Raw genomic sequence first — 20,367 nt, forward strand, 5'->3', positions numbered from 1 at the left:
CATGCTCTAGCCACGTCTGTCTAACGCCTTACTGGCCGTTCCCACTAGGTGTGTCTTCTGAAGAAGGATCAAATCTGGATTTAGCCGTTTAATACCCTGCAAGACCAACCCCCTCTTTATCTTGTCTCCCAGACCCTTCACGTTCCTGGACATCAATTGTAGTGGAGTTACCGGTCCCGTGGGAGCGCTCTCATCTAGTGTGTCAGATTGTGTGTTGTGTGCCATTGCATATCTGGGAGGACTAACATGATTTTTTCAGTGTCTGGTTGCCACAGTGTCCGGCCTACACCCATCTGCGTGTTCAGGTCGACATGCTGTGTGTTAACCCTATGAGTCAAACAAAACAAACAACGTGAAACCCCCCCTTCATTCTGAACCCCCCCCTCCCTGCCCCCCTGCTATACGGACATAGAACCGCCCGCCCCCACAACTTAGCAGAGTGCTTGACCCATTCCCCACACAAAAAATACTTGCTCGCGGGGGTGAAGATTCTCCGGAGCCGGTGGCCCCTCTTACTCTCCTCGGATGCCCTCAGCCCAGTGTCCTGTAACAGACCTTCAGGCAGGTCATAGAGTTAAAGATCAAGTCATTAGGTGTCCTCCAGGAGGTTAATGTTCCTTATTAGCGTCATCGACCACCGTTTCTCCGTCTTGTGAGAGTTCCTCCTCCGAACTGTGAGATGTTTGTGAGCCCTCATGCAGTCCCGTATTTTTGTTCTTTTTTGCTCTGTTTGATCTGCGGGCTGGGTCGACGGTCTCCATCCCTCCAGCCAGTCTCTCGCCAGTTCAGGAGTGTCAAAGAACCAAGTCTTATTGTCTGATACCACTCTCAGCCTAGCCGGAAAAATCATTGAGTATGGGATCTCTCTTGCTCGTAGTTCTTTTTTGACCTCCAGAAACGTCCTCCTGCGGCGCTCCACCTCTGCTGTGTAATCTGGAAAGAAGGCCAGCGTGGAATTGAGGATCTTGACCGGAGGGGACACTCTTGCCACCTGCAAAATGGCGTCTCTGTCCCGAAAGTTGAATAGACGGGCTAGAATGGGTCGTGGTGTCGCGCCCTGTTTAGGTCTACCCCCCGGTACTCGATGTGCTCTTTCCACCGAGAAAAAGGCAGACAGTCCCTTAGGTTGGAGCTCCTTTTTAATCAAGTCCTCCACATATAGGTCTGTCGCTACAGTGCCTTCATATTCCGGTACGCCAAGAATTCTGATGTTGTTCCTTCTCGAGCGACCTTCCTGATCGTCCAGCTTCTCGCGCAGTGTTTTATTCTCCACCTCCATCTGTGCCATCGCCGTTTGGAGCTTGGAGACATCTTCCACAAGCGACTTCGTGACCACCTCCATCGATTTCACCTTTTCGGACATCTTTTGGAAGTCTGCCCTAATCAGTGTGATTTCAGTTGATATTGTGCCCACTGTGGCCTGCACTTGGGTCAGCGCTCGCATGATGTCCTCCAGCGTTGTCTTCTGCGTGTTCGTCCCATCCGCCATTTTGCCGGTTGGGGCCCTTCCCTCCGACGGGGAGGAAGATGCTCCACCACTGGCGAATCTATCGATATGGGTCTGCGTAGTACCACCTCTCGAGTTCTTGCCAGCCATCCTTGCTCTTTCGCACCACAAGAGTCTCGTAGGCTATGCCTCTTAGCCTTTCGGAGTACAGTGGACTTTTCCTGCAACTGGTCTGCGACGTACCCTTCGTACGATCAGCAGGCCCATACCACCCGCTTCGCGCAGGTTCCCGCAGTGTGTTACGCTGCAAGTTCCTTAGCAAGTTGGGAGCAGGTATTACAAGGCCAGAGGTCCAGCTTTTAGAAGGCTGATCGCAGCACTGTGGTGACGGCGCTCAAAGCGGTCGGTGGTCTGATCGGGACTTGTTAAGATGGCGGACCGATCCTTTGTTCGACTGCAGTTTCGGTTTCACCTGCCTGCAGTTCAATTGTGTTCTTTCACGACCGTGGTTAGTTTCCCCTCATATAGGCGTCAAAATCCTATTAGGCCATCTCGATCCGTCCATGCTGTTACCGGACGCGTGACCGTCTGTTTGGATCGTGGTGGTCGAGCGTTTCCGGTGGTGTCGATCCGAGTTGCCTTCACTTCCTCCCGGTCGACCAAATAGGATAGGTCCCCGGCTCGTTTCTATTGTGTAGGCCTCAGAGTCGCCACAACATAAGTCTCGCCTCCGGTGTTGGACAGTGTTCAAAGTTGCTGCCCTGGGTTCTGCCCGGTCCTAGGCTTCGGGACCCTCCGTTGGAGCATCTTTCCTGCACGGATAAGTAGTCGGATATTAGGAGAGGTCGTCCGTTCTACGGAGCTCTTCTATTATGCTGCCGCCATGCTCGGCTGCTAGCCACGCCCCACACGCAAGCTTTTCAGTCTCTTAAAAAGGCTATGTGTCAAGCCCCAGTGTTAGCAACACCTGATTACACCAAAGATTTTACCTTGTTTGTAACAGAGAACTCAGGTACAGCACTATCAGTCCTGACCCAACTTCAAGCAGACAGACATAGACCATGTGGTTATTTTTCAAGTACATTAGATCCAGTAGCACAAGCATTACCTGCATGTCTAAAATCAGTAGCAGCTACTGCACAAGCTATTAGACAAAGCGATGCTATTGTATTGGCACATCATCTGATAGTCCAGGTCCCACTCGCTGTAGAGCTTCTGCTAAACAGAACGCAAACACAGCATCTGACAATAGCCTGACTCACCGGATATGAGATGACGCTTTTTCAGCCACATATTGAGATTAGACGATGCAACATTTTAAACCCAGCAACACTGTTGCCACTGACCTCTCCTACTGAACAACTTCACGATTGTATTGACATAATTGATTTAGTGACCAAACCCAGACCAGATTTACAAGATACACCCCTTTCTAAGGCAGAAATGACACTTTTTGTTGATGGTTCTTGCATGAAACTCCCCACTGGAGAACTAGCAGCAGCCTATGCTGTCACAAATGGTACAAACACCTTGGAAGCACACAAGATAGAGATACTGTCGGCACAAGCAGCCGAACTCATAGCACTAACACGAGCATGTCACTTAGCAAAAGGAAACTCAGTTAACATTTACACTGATTCACAGTACGCTTTCGGGGTTGTACACAACTTCCGCACATTGTGGAAAGAGAGAGGATTCCTCACATCACATGGGTCTAACATACAGCATGCTACACTCATCACTGCCCTCTTAGAGGCCAGTCAGTTACCAGCGAAAGTTGCAGTATTAAAGTGTAAAGAACACACAAAAGGAACCGATGAAATATCAAAAGGAAATGATTCCGCAGACAGTGCAGCCAAATTAGCAGCAAACACAGAATTGAATATACTACACCGCCAATACGCAATACGAGACTCCTTTTCTGACATCCAGGATGTCCAAAGTCACACCACACCACAGGAACTGCTAGAATGGAAGGAAAAAGGAGGGTTCCTTACAGATCAGGGTTGGATGACACCTGAAAGAGCAGTATGGTTTCTGCCGGATGCTATGGTACAGGTTATAATAAACACCATACATAGACCAGCACATCTGGGAGAAAAAGCAATGTTAGACAGCATACAGAACATATGGCACAACAAACATTTGAGAGCTGCAGCCAAACAAAAAGTTAAAAGGTGCATGATTTGTAATCAGTTCAACCCAGGTAAAGGCACAAAGATGGAGCAGGGTGGATTCCAACCCCCTGACCATCCATTTGAAGTTCTCCAAATGGACTATATCCAGATGGAGAGATGTAGAGGTTACAAGTATGTGCTAGTTGTAGTATGTGCTCTGACCAGATGGACAGAAGCCTATCCCGTCCCAGATTACACTGCAACGACAACTGCTAAGCAACTAGTAAGAGAATATTTCCTGAGATATGGGTTGCCCCGCGTCATCTACTCAGACAACGGCCAGCCCTTCTCCTCTGAACTCATGAAGCAAGTGTCTCTTCTGTTAGGGTACACTTGGAAATTTCACTGTGTAAGACATCCTCAAGCAGCAGGTCTAGTAGAGAGACACAACCAGACTTTGAAGACAAAATTGGCCAAGATATTTATTTTATTTTATTTTAGCTGTTTTATAACGCGCTCCGTTACTACCAGAGTGTCCTGGCGCGGTAGGAAAAAACAGGCATGTGGTCAGATAAAAGAGATTAAGAGTTAAACTAATAAGCAAACCTAAAAAGATGGGTTTTCAGGGCCTTCTTGAAAGGGACAAAATTCTGGATAGATCTCAAAGAAAGTGGTAAAGTATTCCAGGTGGAAGCGGCAAGAACGCGATAGACCGACCACCAAGTCATACCCGCTGAAAGCGCGGAACCTCCAGCAGACTCTGATCAGCCGATCGAAGAGCGCGATTGGGGACATAGCGTCTAAATCTTTTCTTCAGATACGAAGGCCCCAGCTCATTAACTGCCTTAAATGCCAATGTCAATATTTTAAAAGTGATTCGTTGAGAGACTGGTAGCCAGTGTAGTTGCTTCAGATGGATTCTAGCACTTTCCCTGCTAGGCACATTACAAAGTAGTCTTGCTGTAGCGTTTTGAATGTAGTCAAGTCAAGTCAAGTCAAATAATTTATATAGCGCGCTACATACCCAGAGGGTCTCAAGGCGCTTGAGGGGGGGTGGGAATTTACTTGTCGAATATCCAAGTTTTAAGTTGCTTTCTGAATGCTAGGTGGTTCTGAGTGAGGCGAAGGTTAGTGGGAAGTGAGTTCCAGGTTTTAGCTGCCAGGTAGGAGAAGGATCTTCCTCCCATGGTGGTTTTGTTGATGCGAGGTACAGCAGCAAGGGCTTGGTTGGAGGAGCGTAGCTGGCGGGAAGGGGTGTAGAAGGAAAGTCGTGTGTTGAGGCATTCGGGTCCAATTTCGTAGAGAGCTTTGTGTGCGTGGGTTAGGGGGCGGAATGTTATCCTCTTATTGATGGGGAGCCAGTGGAGGTTTTTCAGGTGACTAGAAATGTGGTCTTTACGTGGGATGTCTAGTATGAGTCTGGCTGATGCGTTCTGGATGCGTTGGAGTTTTTTCTGAAGTTTTGCAGTGGTACCGGCGTATAGGGTGTTGCCGTAGTCAATGCGGCTCGTGACCAGTGCGTGGGTGACCGTTTTTCTAGTTTCGGTGGGGATCCAGCGAAATGTTTTTTTGAGCATGCGAAGAATGTTGAAGCAAGATGATGAAACGGCGTTGACTTGTTTGTTCATCGAGAGTGTGGAGTCTAGGATGACGCCCAGGTTCCGTGCGTGGTCCGTCGGGATGGGTGCTTTTCCAAGGGCCTCTGGCCACCAAGAGTCATCCCAGGCGGAGGGGGAGGTACCTAAGATAAGGACTTCTGTTTTGTCTGAGTTCAGTTTCAGACGGCCGTGCTTCATCCACTCGGATACTTCTTTCATTCCTTCATGTAGGTTGGTTTTGGCGGTGTTCGGGTCTTTGGTGAGTGAGAGGATCAGTTGAGTATCATCAGCGTAGGAGATGATGTTGAGGTTGTGTTGGCGTGCGATGGTCGCGAGGGGGCTCATGTATACGTTGAAGAGGGTGGGGCTGAGTGAGGATCCTTGTGGCACACCGCAAATGACTTCAGTGGCCTCTGACTTGAATGGTGGAAGGCGGACTCTCTGAGTTCTTCCGGTAAGGAACGAGGTGATCCATTCCAGTGCTTTTCCTTGTATTCCTATGTTTCTGAGGCGTTGTAGGAGGGTGCTATGACAGACTGTGTCGAAGGCTGCGGAAAGGTCAAGGAGGATGAGGGCGACTGTGTCTCCATTGTCCAGTAGAGTTCGAATGTCGTCTGTTGCTGCGATGAGTGCGGTCTCAGTGCTGTGTTTGGCTCGGAAGCCGGACTGTGAGGGGTCGAGGGATTTGTTTGTTTCGAGGAAGGCGGCTAGCTGGTTGTTGATAGCTTTCTCAATGACTTTGGCCGGGAATGGTAGGAGCGAGATGGGGCGCTAGTTTTTGAGTTCGGTGGGGTCAGCTGTGGGTTTTTTCAGGAGGGCGCTGAGTTCGGCGTGTTTCCAGCTTTCCGGGAAGGTGGCGAAGTTGAGGGAGCAGTTGATGACGTCTCGGAGGTGTGGTGCTATGATGGAGTCTGCTTTGTTGAAGATATGGTGAGGGCATGGGTCTGTGGGGAATCCTGAGTGAATGGAGTTCATCAGGCGGATGGTGTCCTCAGTGGAGATAGGGTTCCAGTCATTAAGGATGTTCAAGGGGGTTGAGGGTATGGCAGAAGGTTGGGAGGGTTGGTCTCCGGGTTGGTTGTCGAAGCTGTTGTGGATGTCTGCGATTTTGTTGTGGAAGAACGAAGCTAGGGAGTCGCAAAGGGTTTGAGAGGGAGTGATGTCGCTGGAGTTGGCTGAGGGGTTGGTAAATTCTTTGACGAGGTTGAATAATTCCTTGCTGTTGTGGGCGTTGTTGTCTAGTCGTTTTTTAAGTGCAGCTTTCTTGGCAGTCCGGATCAGTTGGTGGTGTGTGCGGGTGGCGTTTTTGAAGGCGTCCTTGGTGCTGGAGTTTGGGTCTTTTTTCCAGGCCTTCTCAAGGGAGCGACAGAGTTTCTTGGATTTCTTAAGATCATCGTTGAACCAGGAAGCGTTTTTGCGGCCTGGTTTGATTTGACGTTTTTTCAAAGGTGCTAGTTTGTCGGCGCTGTTGGTTAGCCATTGAGTGAGGTTAATGGCTGCTTGGTTGGGGTTCGAAGAGTGGGCAGGGGGTTTTTGAAGAAGCGATGAGGAGATCTGGTCGATGGTGATTTTGTTCCAGTTTCTTCGCAGAGTAGGTTGAGGATGGTTGTAGGATGTGGTCTTTTTGTAGCCAAAGTGAACGCAGCTGTGGTCCGTCCAATGGAGAGCTGTGGTGTGGCTGAAGGAGATATGTTTGCTTGAGGTGAAGATGGGGTCGAGTGTGTGACCTGCGTAGTGAGTGGGGGTGTTAACAAGTTGTTTGAGTCCAAGGTTGGCGAGATTGTCTAGAAGGGTGGTGGTGTTGTCGTTGCTCTTTTCCAGGTGAAAATTGAGGTCTCCCAGTAGAATGTAGTCCTCGGAGGGGAGGGCGTGTGGGGTGATAAAGTCAGTGATGTCATCACTGAATTGTGCGCGGGGTCCCGGTGGCCTGTAGAGGAGAGTGCCTCTGAGTGTGGTCTTGGGGTCGGTATGGATCTGGAAGTGAAGGTGCTCGGCGCAAGCGAGGTTGACGCCTGAGCTGGTTGAGATGCGGATGGAATTCTTATGGACAATGGCGATGCCTCCTCCTGTTTGCTTGATGCGGTCCATACGGATGATCTTGTAGCCTTCTGGGATGGCAATGGTGATGTCTGGGGCTGAGGAGGCGTTCATCCATGTTTCTGTTAGGAAGGCGACGTCCGGAGAGATGGTGTCTAGTAAATTCCAAAGGTCGATGGCGTGTCTGTGGACCGAGCGGGTGTTGAGCAGGATGCATTTTAGGTGGTTGTTGTCAGATCTCTGTTTGGTGTTCGTGAATGTGGGGTTGGACTTGGTGCCGTCGTACTTGCAGGAGTTGCATGTGAAGGGTCCATGGGTGTGTCCAGGAGCGGCTTGGGCGCAGTTAGGGAGTCGGCCGGGATTTAGGGCTAAGAGGGTGGAGGCGTCATATGTAATGCAGGAGGGGTGGGTGGTGCGGGGGCCAGGGGGTCTGGCGCTGGGCGCGGTCTTGGCGCGGACGGGCGTAGACGGGCTTACCTTTGGCGCACCTTTGGCGCGGCCGCAGCGCGTGGACGCTGCGCGTTGGTGCATCTGACATAAGTGGAGAGGTGGAGGGGGCGGAGCGTGGGAGGGGGAGCTGGGAGGCGGGAGCGTAGGGGGAGGGACGGGCTGCAGGCACAACAAAATGGACGAGGAGACAACAACAGGACCGGGTAATGCGAGCTGGCGGTGGAGGACGGGCACAATATCAATTAAAAACACAATGAAAGCAATGCGGAGCGTTCCCAAATGGAAAAATGCTAAACAGGCCAGGCAATGCGAATATTTCACAGTTCAACTATTCTGAGCATACAAAGCAATGCAGAGCGCTACGCATCGGAGCGGGTGTAGACTCAATTACCGGTTGCCCTCTTCTACATGCGTATGGTAGCACATTCCAGAACTGGTCTATCTCCGTATGAGGTGGTCTTTGGCAGACCACCAAATATGTGGGGTACACCAATGCCTAAAAGAATTACTGATGTAGACAGCAGAATATTGACTGATTACCAGGTCGCTGCAGCCTTCCCTGACAAAACCGCCCCTGGAGAACACACCATCCGACCCGGTGACTGGCTGATGATAAGAAACTTCGACAGGACCAGTCCTCTTCAGCCCAGGTGGAAGACTCCGAAGCTCGCGCTCTTAACCACGCGGACGGCGGTGAAGGTCGAAGGCAGGAAGGGCTGGCTACATGCGAGCCACTGCCGGAAATATTTTGGACAAAGAGACACTGTTGCCAGCGACGCTGCCAACCCTAGTGACATTGTAACAGAACAATCTTTTGTGCCCTTGGAACTGACCCCACAACAAGAATATAAATCAAAGTTGAGGTCTGCCATCCGGACTCTGGCTAATTAAGTCCACTGGGCGCAGGTCCAGTGGTAAAGCGGTTGGAGCATGGGGATGGATTTAAACACCTTGACTATGTGGGAAAAAGATAGAATGAAACGCAGAAACAAGAACTTTAAGAACTTGCGTAGTGGTTCTATCATATGTTTAATGATATTGTTTTTCTTCATAACCATTATGACGTGTCCTGGTTGGATCCTCCACACTGTTTTTCCTCCAACACCACACACCTCTCATACACCCAACAGCACTCAGGAACACACATATCATGACCTACCCCCTCATGAACAAGCCCATAGACTAGCCTTGCAAAACAATACCTTTATACAGATGTTACACTACACTCATCAGGCAAGCAATAGCAAAAATTGGTGGATATGTGGCCGCCTCCCAACTCATCAGAAAAAGGGAGGGATGCCTCTTTTCCCCTTTTCATTTTCCTATAATGGGACTTGTGAAGCCTGGTTCACCCTAATAACAGCTGACGATACTACCCCCACCTCCTGCCCTGACGAAAATAATTCATGCAAGAATGGGTGGCCTTGGGGGGACTTAAACAAGGTACTTAATGCTGCCTGTTACCCAAATAGGGATGGAAATCCTCAGGCGACAGGTACAGTCCTAGAAAGTGAAGAATACAAGCAAGGGAACATGACCATGCCCTACAAGATGTTAAATACCAAACCTAAAAAGAATGCTGGTCCCCCTTCCATCTCGGTCTCACCAGCAAAAGGACACCTGTGCATCCAGAAAAATGGCTCTGTTCCATTAGGGCACAGTGACTGTCATACCACTATAAGTTTTGAAGACAGAGGAAAGTCCTCATTTCTAGCATCTCGCCATACCTATTTAGTCTGTGGCCAAACGGCCTATGTGCAGCTGCCCTTGAACTGGGGGGGGGGAACTTGTATATAGCATTCCTGTTACCCCCTGTCTTTGTGGCCCCATCCACTTACCACCGAGACCTCCTGGTGCCCCATGTCAGACATAAAAGAACGATCGATACCTCCTTGGTTGTCCAAACAGAAACCTCATGGGAACAGTATATAGATTTTAACAAAGGATTCTTCTTCTTTGTTGGCACTGTACAGAACAGCAAGCTTATACGCAGGTTGACAAGGACCTTAGAGGCTGTTGTAAATCAGACGGCATCTGCCCTGGGGAGCTTAACCCAGGAGCAGTCCGCCATACAATTGGTTACTCTCCAAAATCGCCGTGTCCTTGACATCATCCTGGCTGACAGAGGCGGAGCCTGTAAAATTATAGGCTCTAGCTGCTGTATATTTATTCCTGATAATTCCCCATCTGTATACAATGCCATAACAAAATTACACAAGATAGCCGTAAGTTTATATCAAGAACCTGGCACTTGGACGTGGTCTGATTGGTTCTGGAAGATAATATCGTCCTGGGGATGGCAACTGCTGTCAGCAGCAGGTATAATATTCCTGATAATAACTGGATGCTGCCTTTGCATCCAATGTGGTCCTGCCCTGTGCTGTCTATGCGCTGCAAACTGCATTCCTAAACCACTTGTCCAGCAGAGAGAAAGGGAAAGAATTATGCTACAAGAATGTATAGATGATCTCATGCAAATTGAGATATAATGTAGGTACACTCTGGGGCAAGGATGGAATGTGGAAATAATATTGACAATTGTGCCCCATCATTTCCCTGTTTCTGCCTGACAGCCATTTTTTTATTCAGACAAGCACCCATTTTGTGTGACATCCATTTTGTCTTCAGACCCACAAGCAAGACACCCAGCCTCTGGCACCACCATTCATTGACCACACATTTCTGTGGTTCGGCCAATTCTGGGAACCAGCAGCAGATAGTTCCTGTTTTCTTAACTGTACGACACCCTGCACCTGGCATCTTAGTTCATTGACCACCCCTTCCTGTGCTTCAGCCAATTCCCAGAACCAGAAGACAGTTCCTGTCTTAAGAAATAGTTCCTGTCCTTGACTGCAAGCCAGAGAACAGATGGTCTCTGTTTTACACAAGATAGTTCCTCTTGGAGGAGGAGCTACGCGGGCATCCAAGATGGTCGCGTGAGCAGAGAGCTCCCGAGACCCGCGCCGTCCTTCTTTATCTATCCTTCACTTATCCTGGTCATTTTGACGGGCTTTTGCAGCGCCATCATCGCTGATGCTACTGATCCTTCTCTGGTCAAAATCGGACCCTGGGGACCATTTTTCTGAACTTTGCAACTTTCTGGCTTGCCCGCGGGCGCGACCGGGGACTCGGCTGCCCACTTTGGCCGACCTGTAATTGAACAACAACGGCTGCCTGGCATCTGGCCCGCCGGAGGTGTATTGCTTTCACTTTCGGTTTCCTTTTCTTTGTTCCCGTCTCCTCCTACTCTGCCTTGCCTGCGGCCCTCTCAGCCTGCACTATCCTCCGTTGGACTGGCAAGGAGGCTGCGACACCTCTGTCTCAGCGGCGCATCGGAGTTTCGAGACTTTTCTACCTTCTCGTCACTTCCCCTGGCTATCTGGCCGACACTGAATGCGAGATGGCGACGAAAGTGGAGGCCGAAAAACGCCGGAAAGCGGCAACCCGGGGGGGATCGATCCAGTCAAACATGATCGAACGCTACACCCAGCCGAGGGGCTCCCCCGGGACCGTATGTATGGGTGCTGAAGGACTTCAAACGGACACATCGTCTACTTCGGAAGTGTCGCTCCAAGACCTAATGGCTGCCATTACTGGACTCAAGGCCGACATGAGTCAACAATTTGAAGCCGTGGTGACCAAAATAGACACGGTGGCGGTGGATGTGACTCTGATTCGGGCCGATTTGGCCAAAACAAATGAGCGGGTGAAGGCACTAGATCTTAAAACGTCGAGCCTGGTGAACGACATGGCTGAGGCGCAATCCGAAATTGGCAATCTACGTGCATCGCACGACTTACTGCTTAAGCGGATGGAGGACTATGACAACAGGGCCAGGCGGAACAACATACGCCTTGTCGGAGTGCCGGAAGGTGATGGTGCTGTAGCTACCGATCTCTTGGTCGAGGAACTCATAGTCGCCCAACTGGCTCCGGCGGGACTTAGTAAGTTCTTTGCCGTGGAGCGCGCCTATCGTTTTCCTGGAGGTCAAGTGAAGCCGGGGAACCCACCGAGGCCTATCATCGCCAGGCTTTTTCACTACCGGGACAGGGATGCTATCCTCCAGGCCGCCCGTAAACATGGTCCCCTGAAGTATGACAATAACTCTGTCTCCATATATCCCGATTTCACTCCTCAAGTGCAGCGGCAAAGATCAGGTTTCCTTGGAGTGAAGCGTCGTCTAAGGGACCGGGGACTGAAATATGCCATGCTGTTTCCGGCCCGGCTCCGGATCGAATATCGGGAGCGTGCCTATTTCTTTGATCAACCTGAACGTGTAGCCGACTGGCTGGACTCGTTGCCGGCAGAGGACTTTGGGAGCGGAGGCCCTGGTGGTGCGGAAGGTGGTGCAGCGGCCCAGGAGTAACAGCGGCCCTAGAGGTTCCGATTGAGACTATGAAACGTACTGTGTACATTGACTTATTCCCTAATGACTCTGCCCGTGGCGGTGCGGTAACGGGTGATTTCTCCCTTCCTCCTCGGGGGGTTCTTTGTGTAGAAGTATGGGGCGACAGGCACACTGCAGTTGGGGGTGGCTTTTTAGTCAGCAGGGGTGCAGGGAGGGGGGTGTTGTAACGGGTTTGGGTCTTGGGGTTGGTGTTTGGGGACTGGGTTCTGTTTTGTTTAATCTGTTTTGTTCTTTGTTACATGGTATTTCACATCTTGCAATGACTTTTCATAGTGGGTTCTGCTGGGGGGTGGGTGTGGAATGTTTTTGTAGCAATGGGAGGGGGTGAAATGCGGATTCTTTCTTGGAACGTAAATGGTTTGGGTGACAGGATTAAGCGGGGCATTGTACTGCAATTCTTGAGGCGCCACGCCCCTGATGTTGTGTTTCTTCAGGAGACCCACTTGATTGGCAATGCTTGCAAGGCCTTAGACCGCCGGGGTTATCGACTGGTTGCACATGCGGGTTTCACCTCGGGTTCCCGGGGTGTGGGTATTATGGTAAGGTCTTCCCTTGCTCTTGCTATCGACGATGTTATCCTTGATGAGCGTGGGCGGTATGCTGCTGTCTCGGGGAGGTGGGAGGGTAAGCAGGTCGTGTTTGTTGTTGTCTATATCCCCCCGGGACTGCAGGCTACCACTTATGCTGATTTAGGCAGGACTCTCCTTGGGCTGCCAGACGGCTTGTTGGTCCTGGGCGGGGACTTCAATTCTGTCATGTCCGGCGACTGCGACAGGCTACCCCCTAGAGTATTGCCACAGTCCCAGATGTGGCTCAGTGAAATGGCTGACACTTTTGGTTTAGTTGATGTCTGGCGCTCACTACATCCCACACTCCACCAATACACTTTTCACTCTGGTGCACACGGCAGCCTCTCCCGCATCGACTATTTTCTTATGTTAGCCTCCACTTTGTCCACTGTTCGTGAGATTCGGCATCTCCCCCGGGGTATCTCGGACCACTCCCCCCTGCTAATTACGATTTCTGTGGGCGGTCTTCCTGGTAACAGAGTTCCCCCGATCCCTCCTTGGCACTTTCGAAACCCTCGGCTCCGCTCAGACTTGATTAAGGCAATAGATTGCTATTTTTCTGAGAATATGGGCTCAGTCACTTCCCCCACTGTTCTCTGGGAGGCCTTTAAGACGGTTATTCGGGGTTCCGCCCTGTCACTCATTGCCACCGAGCGTAGGGTCAAGAGGGAGGCTGTTGTGGCCCTTGAAACTGAAATCACTGCGCTTGAAAGTGAGTTGGGTGGGAATGACACGCCTGCACTGTTGCATGAATTGGAATTAAAGCAAGCAGACTATAAAGCCTGTGTCACGGATGCTGCTAAATTGATGCGGTCTAATCAACTTGGTCGACTGTATGATGTGGGTGACAAGGCTAGCAAGCTTCTTGCGTGGTTGGATAAGACTGAGCGTGCGAGTCGTGTTGTTCCCTCCATTGTTCGTGATTCTGGTGTGACTGTCTCCGATCCGGGTGAGATTGTTGAGTGCTTTGTTGACCACTTCCGTACGGTTTATACGCCTGTTAGTGATCGAGATGAGGCCGACTCTAGGCTACTCCTACGTGACATTGCTTTGCCTACTGTGTCTGATGCGGACTGCCTCGCTCTGGAGGCCCCCTTTACTGTCGACGAGATTGCCCTTGCAATTCGTTCCCTTCGCTCGGGTAAGGCAATGGGCCCTAATGGACTCCCCATTGAACTCTACAAGCTCTGCCCCGACAAGATGGCCGCCCACCTGCGTCGCATGTTCCTCGAGGCGGTTGAGGCTGGATGCCTCCCCCTTGAGCAGCGCCTCGCTACCATAGTGGTCATTTATAAGGATGGCAAACCTCGTGACCGTTGTGCCTCGTACCGCCCCATCTCCCTCCTTAATGCGGAACCCAAAATCCTCGCTAAGGTGCTGGCCAATCGGATGCTTGCTGTGATTTGTGACCTGATCCACCCGGATCAATCCGGCTTCATCCCCCACAGAAACACTGCTCTTAATTTGCGTAGGCTCCACAGTGTCCTCGCGAGAGCTCCTATTCTCGCCGAGCCAGCAGTAGTCGCTTCCCTTGATGCCACGATGGCATTTGACACTATTGAATGGCCCTACCTATGGGCAGCCCTCGCTAAATTTGGCTTTGGCCCCAATTTCATCGCTTGGGTCAAGCTTCTCTATGAACAGCCGCTAGCCCAGGTCGCGGTGAATGGTCGGTGCTCGGACCCCTTCCCCTTGGGCCGTGGCACACGTCAAGGCTGTCCTCTTTCTCCGCTTTTGTTCGCTTTGGCACTCGAACCTCTGGCCGCGTGGCTCCGGTGGGAACCCTCGATCAAAGGGATCCGATGGTCCCCTGACCTTGAGGATCGTGTCTCCTTGTACGCGGACGACATCCTCCTCTATCTCACTTCCCCTCAGAAGTCGCTCAATGTTCTTTTCGACGTCCTCACGTCCTTCGGTAAAAACTCGGGTCTTGTCATTAATTGGACCAAGTCCTGTGTCTACGCCATAGCTGGTACTCTGCCGCCTCTCCCCCGCAGATTCCCCATCCTGGTAGCGACGGACGGTTTTAAGTATCTTGGGGTCCATGTATCCATGATTTCTTCGGTCCGCTATGAGCGGAACTTGTATGCCCCACTCCGCAGACTGAAGCAGGACGTTCGGCGTTGGCGCGATCTGCCTTTATCTCCATTGGGCCGGGCGGCGCTCTTTAAAATGATGTCGCTCCCTCGATTCCTCTATGCCCTGCAAAATTTCTTCGACCCTGTTCCAGCTCGCTATTTCCATGAAGTCGAGAGTTTACAGCGGCAACTTATCTGGGACGGCCGTGCCCGCATTGCCTTGTCCAAGCTCACGCTCTCCTGGTACGACGGAGGTATTGCGCTGCCGGACATTAGACGATACTACTGGGCCTCACACCTGAGTGCCATTAACCATGCGACATACGCTCCGGAGCCCGCTCCTGCCTTTGCTTTGGATAAATAGCTGTTGCCCGGTGGCAACTTTAATAGGGCGCTGTACTCTAAGGCCCCCTTCCGACTCCTTACGGGCCCAACGAAATGTGCGGTGCGGGCATGGCGAGACGCTACGGTGGCCACGGGCTGGGGTGGTAGACTGACACGTATGACGCCACTGTATGATTCGGAACGTCTGGGCAACCTGTGGAAGACGAAAGGGTTTGAGAAATGGGACATGATTGGGATTAGCACGGTGGGGGACCTGTGGACACGTGGCGCGGTTAAGTCCTTTGAATCGCTGAAGCTAGAATACCGGCTCGATGATAGGGAGCACTTCCGGTATATGCAGGTGAGGCATGCCTTGTCATCTGTCTTCCCCCCCGGTACGGACGTTCCGCAGTCCTCCCCCTTGGAGGATCGAGTTCTAGATGGCCACGTCCCAGACAGTACCATCTCCTTAATTTACAAGAAGCTCATTAATAACAGAACTGACCAGCTCGAGAAGCTCCGGGCTGCCTGGACGGCCGACGGACTCGAATTGGACGACGAAGACTGGCAGTCCGCCGTGTCCTCCCCTAAGGAGGTGGCTATTCCTGCACGACTTCGCTTTGTCCAATTGAAAATCCTTCATTGCGTGTATCTTACTGGAATGCGTCTGGTGCGAATGGGTTTGGTTTCGGATGGTCGATGCAAGCGTGGGTGTGGGATGGATGGTACCTTTCTTCACGTTCTCTGGGAATGTCCGATGATTGTAGCGTACTGGTCTAGGGTGCATGATGTGATGAGTCGTGTCACGGGGGTCCCATTGCTTCCTGAGGCGCGTCGTTGTCTCTTGAATGTATGGGAACCGTCTGACTGCACTGCTGCCCAGACACTTTGGGTCACCCTTGGCAATATGATCGCGAAGAGGGATATTGCGCAGCTTTGGGGCTCCCCTAGACCGCCAGTGTTGAGTGCCTGGAAAGAGAACATGGACTGGTCCATGTTCCGAGAGAAGACGGTATATGAGGCCCGGGGGCGTCCGGGGAAGTGGTCCAGGGTTTGGGCTCCCTGGAATGCTTATCGTGGAGACATCTGTTCTCCCCCACTTGACTACGAGGTCCCTCTCCCCTCCTCTCCGTGATTTACGTTCCTTTCCTATTCTCACCATATGCTTTTCTTGCGCGCTCCACCCCCCCCTTGCCATCGTCGTTTCTCCTACATTCATTCCCCCCCCCCCACCTCCAGCAACCCTTGCCACAATGATACCATGTGTTTGTTTGTTAGTGTTCACTTCGACAAAAACATAAAATTAAACCTTTCTTATCCTATTTGTATGATGTTACGCTCTTGCCGATAATGTTGATGTGAGAGATTGCTCCAGCAACGTGCTGCCTCGTATTGCACTTTTCGCTCAGCCTGTTTTTTGTCATAGCGGCCGGCCCTGCGGGGTTGTAGGCAGACGCTGTGTACTGTGCATTTGTAAATAAAGGTTTAAAAAAAAAAAAAAAAAAAAAAAAAAAAAAAATAGTTCCTCTTTTTGACTCTTGTGGTTCAGCCAATTCCCAGAACCAGCAAGATAGTTCCTGTTTTACACAAGATGGTTCCTGTTCTTGTCTCTAAGCCAGAGATAAACCCACGAATGAGTAAGGGCCTTCAACTAAAAGAGAACACATTTCCACACATCACATGCCCTCTCACGAGACACAAGACACGCCCCTACCTTGACACATCTGTTGGAAATTACTGCTTGTCACTTCCCTTTTTCTTGTCACTTCTCTTTTCTTCTTTTGCCTATTGACTGAAAACTGTATAAATATTCTGATGTGTGAATAAAGCTGCAGACCACTCCTGTACCCGCTTGGTGCTGGAGCTCTCTCTCGAGTTACTGGACCCTTTTTTTTTTGTACTCGAGCACCACGGACTCCTCTCCTTGCTTTGACTGAAATTATGATTATTAAGTATAGAAATTCTGAGATGAGGTAATATTGAATTAATTTACCACACTTTGATAGAATTAAGACGTTGCCCCCTGGGCGGAATCCAGAATTGTTTGGGCTTTTCGCAGAGCTAGAGTAACATTTAGTTGTTGCCTGGTGGAGCCATCACATGTAGCTATAGAGGAGCTTGACTCTGAGTCACCCCCCTTGGTTGACACCTACCCTGCTGGATATCAAACATTGTTTTCTTCCTCATCTTCCCGTTATGTTCCTCTTCCTCCCTCCATCGTTCTTGTTTTCCTATGTTTACTGACTGCTCTAGCAACAAATTTAACTGTAATGTAACTGATGTAACGCTGTAACTCGTCCAAATCCTCACCCTCTACACGCCATGAACCAATGGATGCAACCCGTAATTGACGCACCTTCTGTAACAACTGGTAACTTGTAACCTATGTAACCCTACCAGCCTGACTCCCTAATACCGCCCCCTTAAGTATGCCCTTGTCCAAAGCACTCCTACTTCCCTTGTTGGGGATGGATCCAGCATTTTTGCCCTGGAGTCTCAGAGACCCTTCTGAGAAAGTCCACAGTGAAAAGGGGGTCTCACATAGTAGAGGACTGGGATTGATCCCCTTAACTCTGGGAACTGCCTCCTACCTGCTGGATGTCGTACACTGTGTCCACACTGGGTTTTCTCCCCCCCTCCTCTTCCCTCCTTCATTCTTCTAAGTGTGCCCGTGACCAACGTACTCCTCTCCCCCTGTTGGGGAGGAATCCAGCATTTTTATGCCTTGGAGCCTCAGCAACCCCGCTGAGAGAGTCCACCGCGACAAGGAAATCACACAAAATGGAAGTCTGGGAAAGACCCCTTTACCGCAGGGAGCCGTCTCCCACCCAGCCGGACATCGGACACAGTTACCCCCTCGTCTCCTCGTCATGCCTTCTACCCTCTCCCCCACCTCTTCCCTCCTTTCATTCTTTCATTCTTGCCTTGCCTCCCTTTTTCCTTTCCTCTCTCCCCTGAATCTCTCTCCCCATGCCTGCTTTGTTCTTCCTTGTGCCTCTGCTCCGCTTAATCTCCCTCCCGGTTGCCCTTTCACATTACCCCCCTACCCTTCTACACGCCATGAACCAACGGTTGTAACTTGTAATTGATGTACCTTCTGTAAGAATGTGTAACGTTGTAACTCTCCTCATGAAAAGTGCTCTGATACCTCTGGGTCTAGCCAGGACCATATAAAACAAAAAAAATGTGCCTCCCATGCACTGCATAAGATATAGGTAAGTCACCACTACTGCAGGTGTTCAGCCCTAAGGCAGGGTGCACTGTATCCTATGTATGGGTGTTAGAAGGTGGTTCTGACCATATGAGCCGGCCAAATTTTTTGCTTTTTGAACACCTAATTGTTGAGCTTTTACTGTGGGAGAGCCTTATAAGTTGTGACTCACCCACAGTGAACTCATAATGAAAGTGACCGCATGTAGATTTTACCGGTGTCCCGCTGGTGAGACTAGGCAGCTGCGCTGCAGCCAGAGTAAAGGGCACCAGTCTGGTTGCATGCAGACATGTGTGTACATGTGTGTGCGCAAGTGTAAGGCCTGCGCAGGGGAGATTCCTGGCGTGCACAGCCCAGGAGCAGCTACAAAGTGAATGGTGTGGCAGGACTTATGCAGAGCTGGGTGGTGACATGAGATAGGCTGTATACAATGGGAAGAAACATATAAGGGAAAGTCAGTGTGCTTTACTTTTTTCACTGAAAGACCACGTCATTATTCCCCTATGAGGAAGGGGACCATTTGGAATAGTTTCACTTACCTAGGGCCTACAAATTCCAGACACGCACAGGGCCGGACTGGGTACAGAAACCGGCCCTGGCAAACTGCTCCGCTCCATCCGCCCCTCCCCCCCCCCCCCCCCCCCCCCCGGGGTGAGGGAGAGTGCAGCCAAGCAGTTTGCGAGGGCCGCTTTCGGGCGATTTTGTTACCGGGGGCCGATATTGCCGACCCCCGGTAACAAAACCGGCCCCGTCCTAGCAGCCTACCGGGAAAACGCCCGGTGCCCGCTATGGCCAGTTCGGCCCTGGACACGCACTAACGTCCACTGTAACTTAGGTGAGAGGAAGTATTCTGCAGAGTACAAAGTCATATTTGCACTTCTTTTGGGTCATCCAGAAATGTAATATCCCTCTGACGCAGCTCATAACCAGAGCCTGACTGGGTGTGACCCTGCCAGCCTGGCTGGGACTGACCCTGCCAAGCTGGATTAATGACCTTCCTCCCCAAGCTGTAGCATCAGAGGACTAGCCCTTCACAACAAGCATTCCAAGGGTGCAGGCCTCTTCTCCAAGAAGAGAAAATGGGTGGAGCTACAGGTTATTCCATCAGCAGCTGTCACCTGGTGCCAGGCTCCAAGCTGCTCTGGAGAGAAGGCAGCAAGGGGGGAAGGAGCTTTTCAGAGACCATGTGGCATTAGACCCCTGGACAACGCCATTATGAACAAACCCAGAGGTCTGGGCTGGAAGGAGGGAGCAGGGGCAGAGAAGTGATGTGTCTCTGTTTGATAGGGCAAACAGAGACTTCCTGCCAGCCCTCACCAAACTCTTCAAAAGAGTTTGCACAGGAAGAGGAGCTTTCTGGGGGTTGGTCTGCGGAGGACGACTGGTGCTGGAGCCTGGTACCATGGGCAGCTGGAAGGAAGAACCTCCAGACTGGCCCAGGATCCTGACCTGTGCCACAAGGGGAGACTCCTAGCCCTGGAGGGTTTATGGTTTATGGGTCTGCATACCTGCCAACTCACACGGTGCCACGGTGTCACACACAATATTGGGTCCAATCACACGGAGGAGCCGATATCACACGGAAGCAGGAAAAACAAGCTGAAAACCACTGCAAATAGTGGTTTTCCAGCTCTTTGGAGAGTCTATGAACGGCCAAAGTCCATTAACTGGTGTGAAAACACCCCAGGACATCGGCACCAGCCTCAGCAAGCTTTTTTTGGGGGGGGGAGGAGGGGAGTTGGGGGCCTGGTGGGGTTCAAAAGTGCCTCCTAGGTACTTCTCAGCACCAGGCTCTGCCTCCTATAAGGAACCGCCCTCTCCTCACACTGTGAGATTGTTCTTCAATGTGGCAGGTATGGGTCTGGGTGACAGTAGCTGCCTTGGTTTACCTGTGGTCGTATGTTTATAGTGCTTAGTCGTGCAAACAGCCAATAGCGCTTCGAGTCATGGCTGAGACTAACAAGGCGCTCCCATGGGTGCAAACATGACCTCCCTCGGCTGGTCTCACTAGCAGACATTGGAATTCGCTCTTCCACCGAAGGTAAACATCAGATTGGCGTTTTTCCAGTGAATATGTACTTCTCCATCCCACGCATGCCCCTACCTCACCCCCGTGGAGAAAGTCCAG

The sequence above is a fragment of the Lissotriton vulgaris genome, chromosome 6 (assembly GCF_964263255.1).
Source record: "Lissotriton vulgaris chromosome 6, aLisVul1.2, whole genome shotgun sequence".
Taxonomy (NCBI): Eukaryota; Metazoa; Chordata; class Amphibia; order Caudata; family Salamandridae; genus Lissotriton; species Lissotriton vulgaris.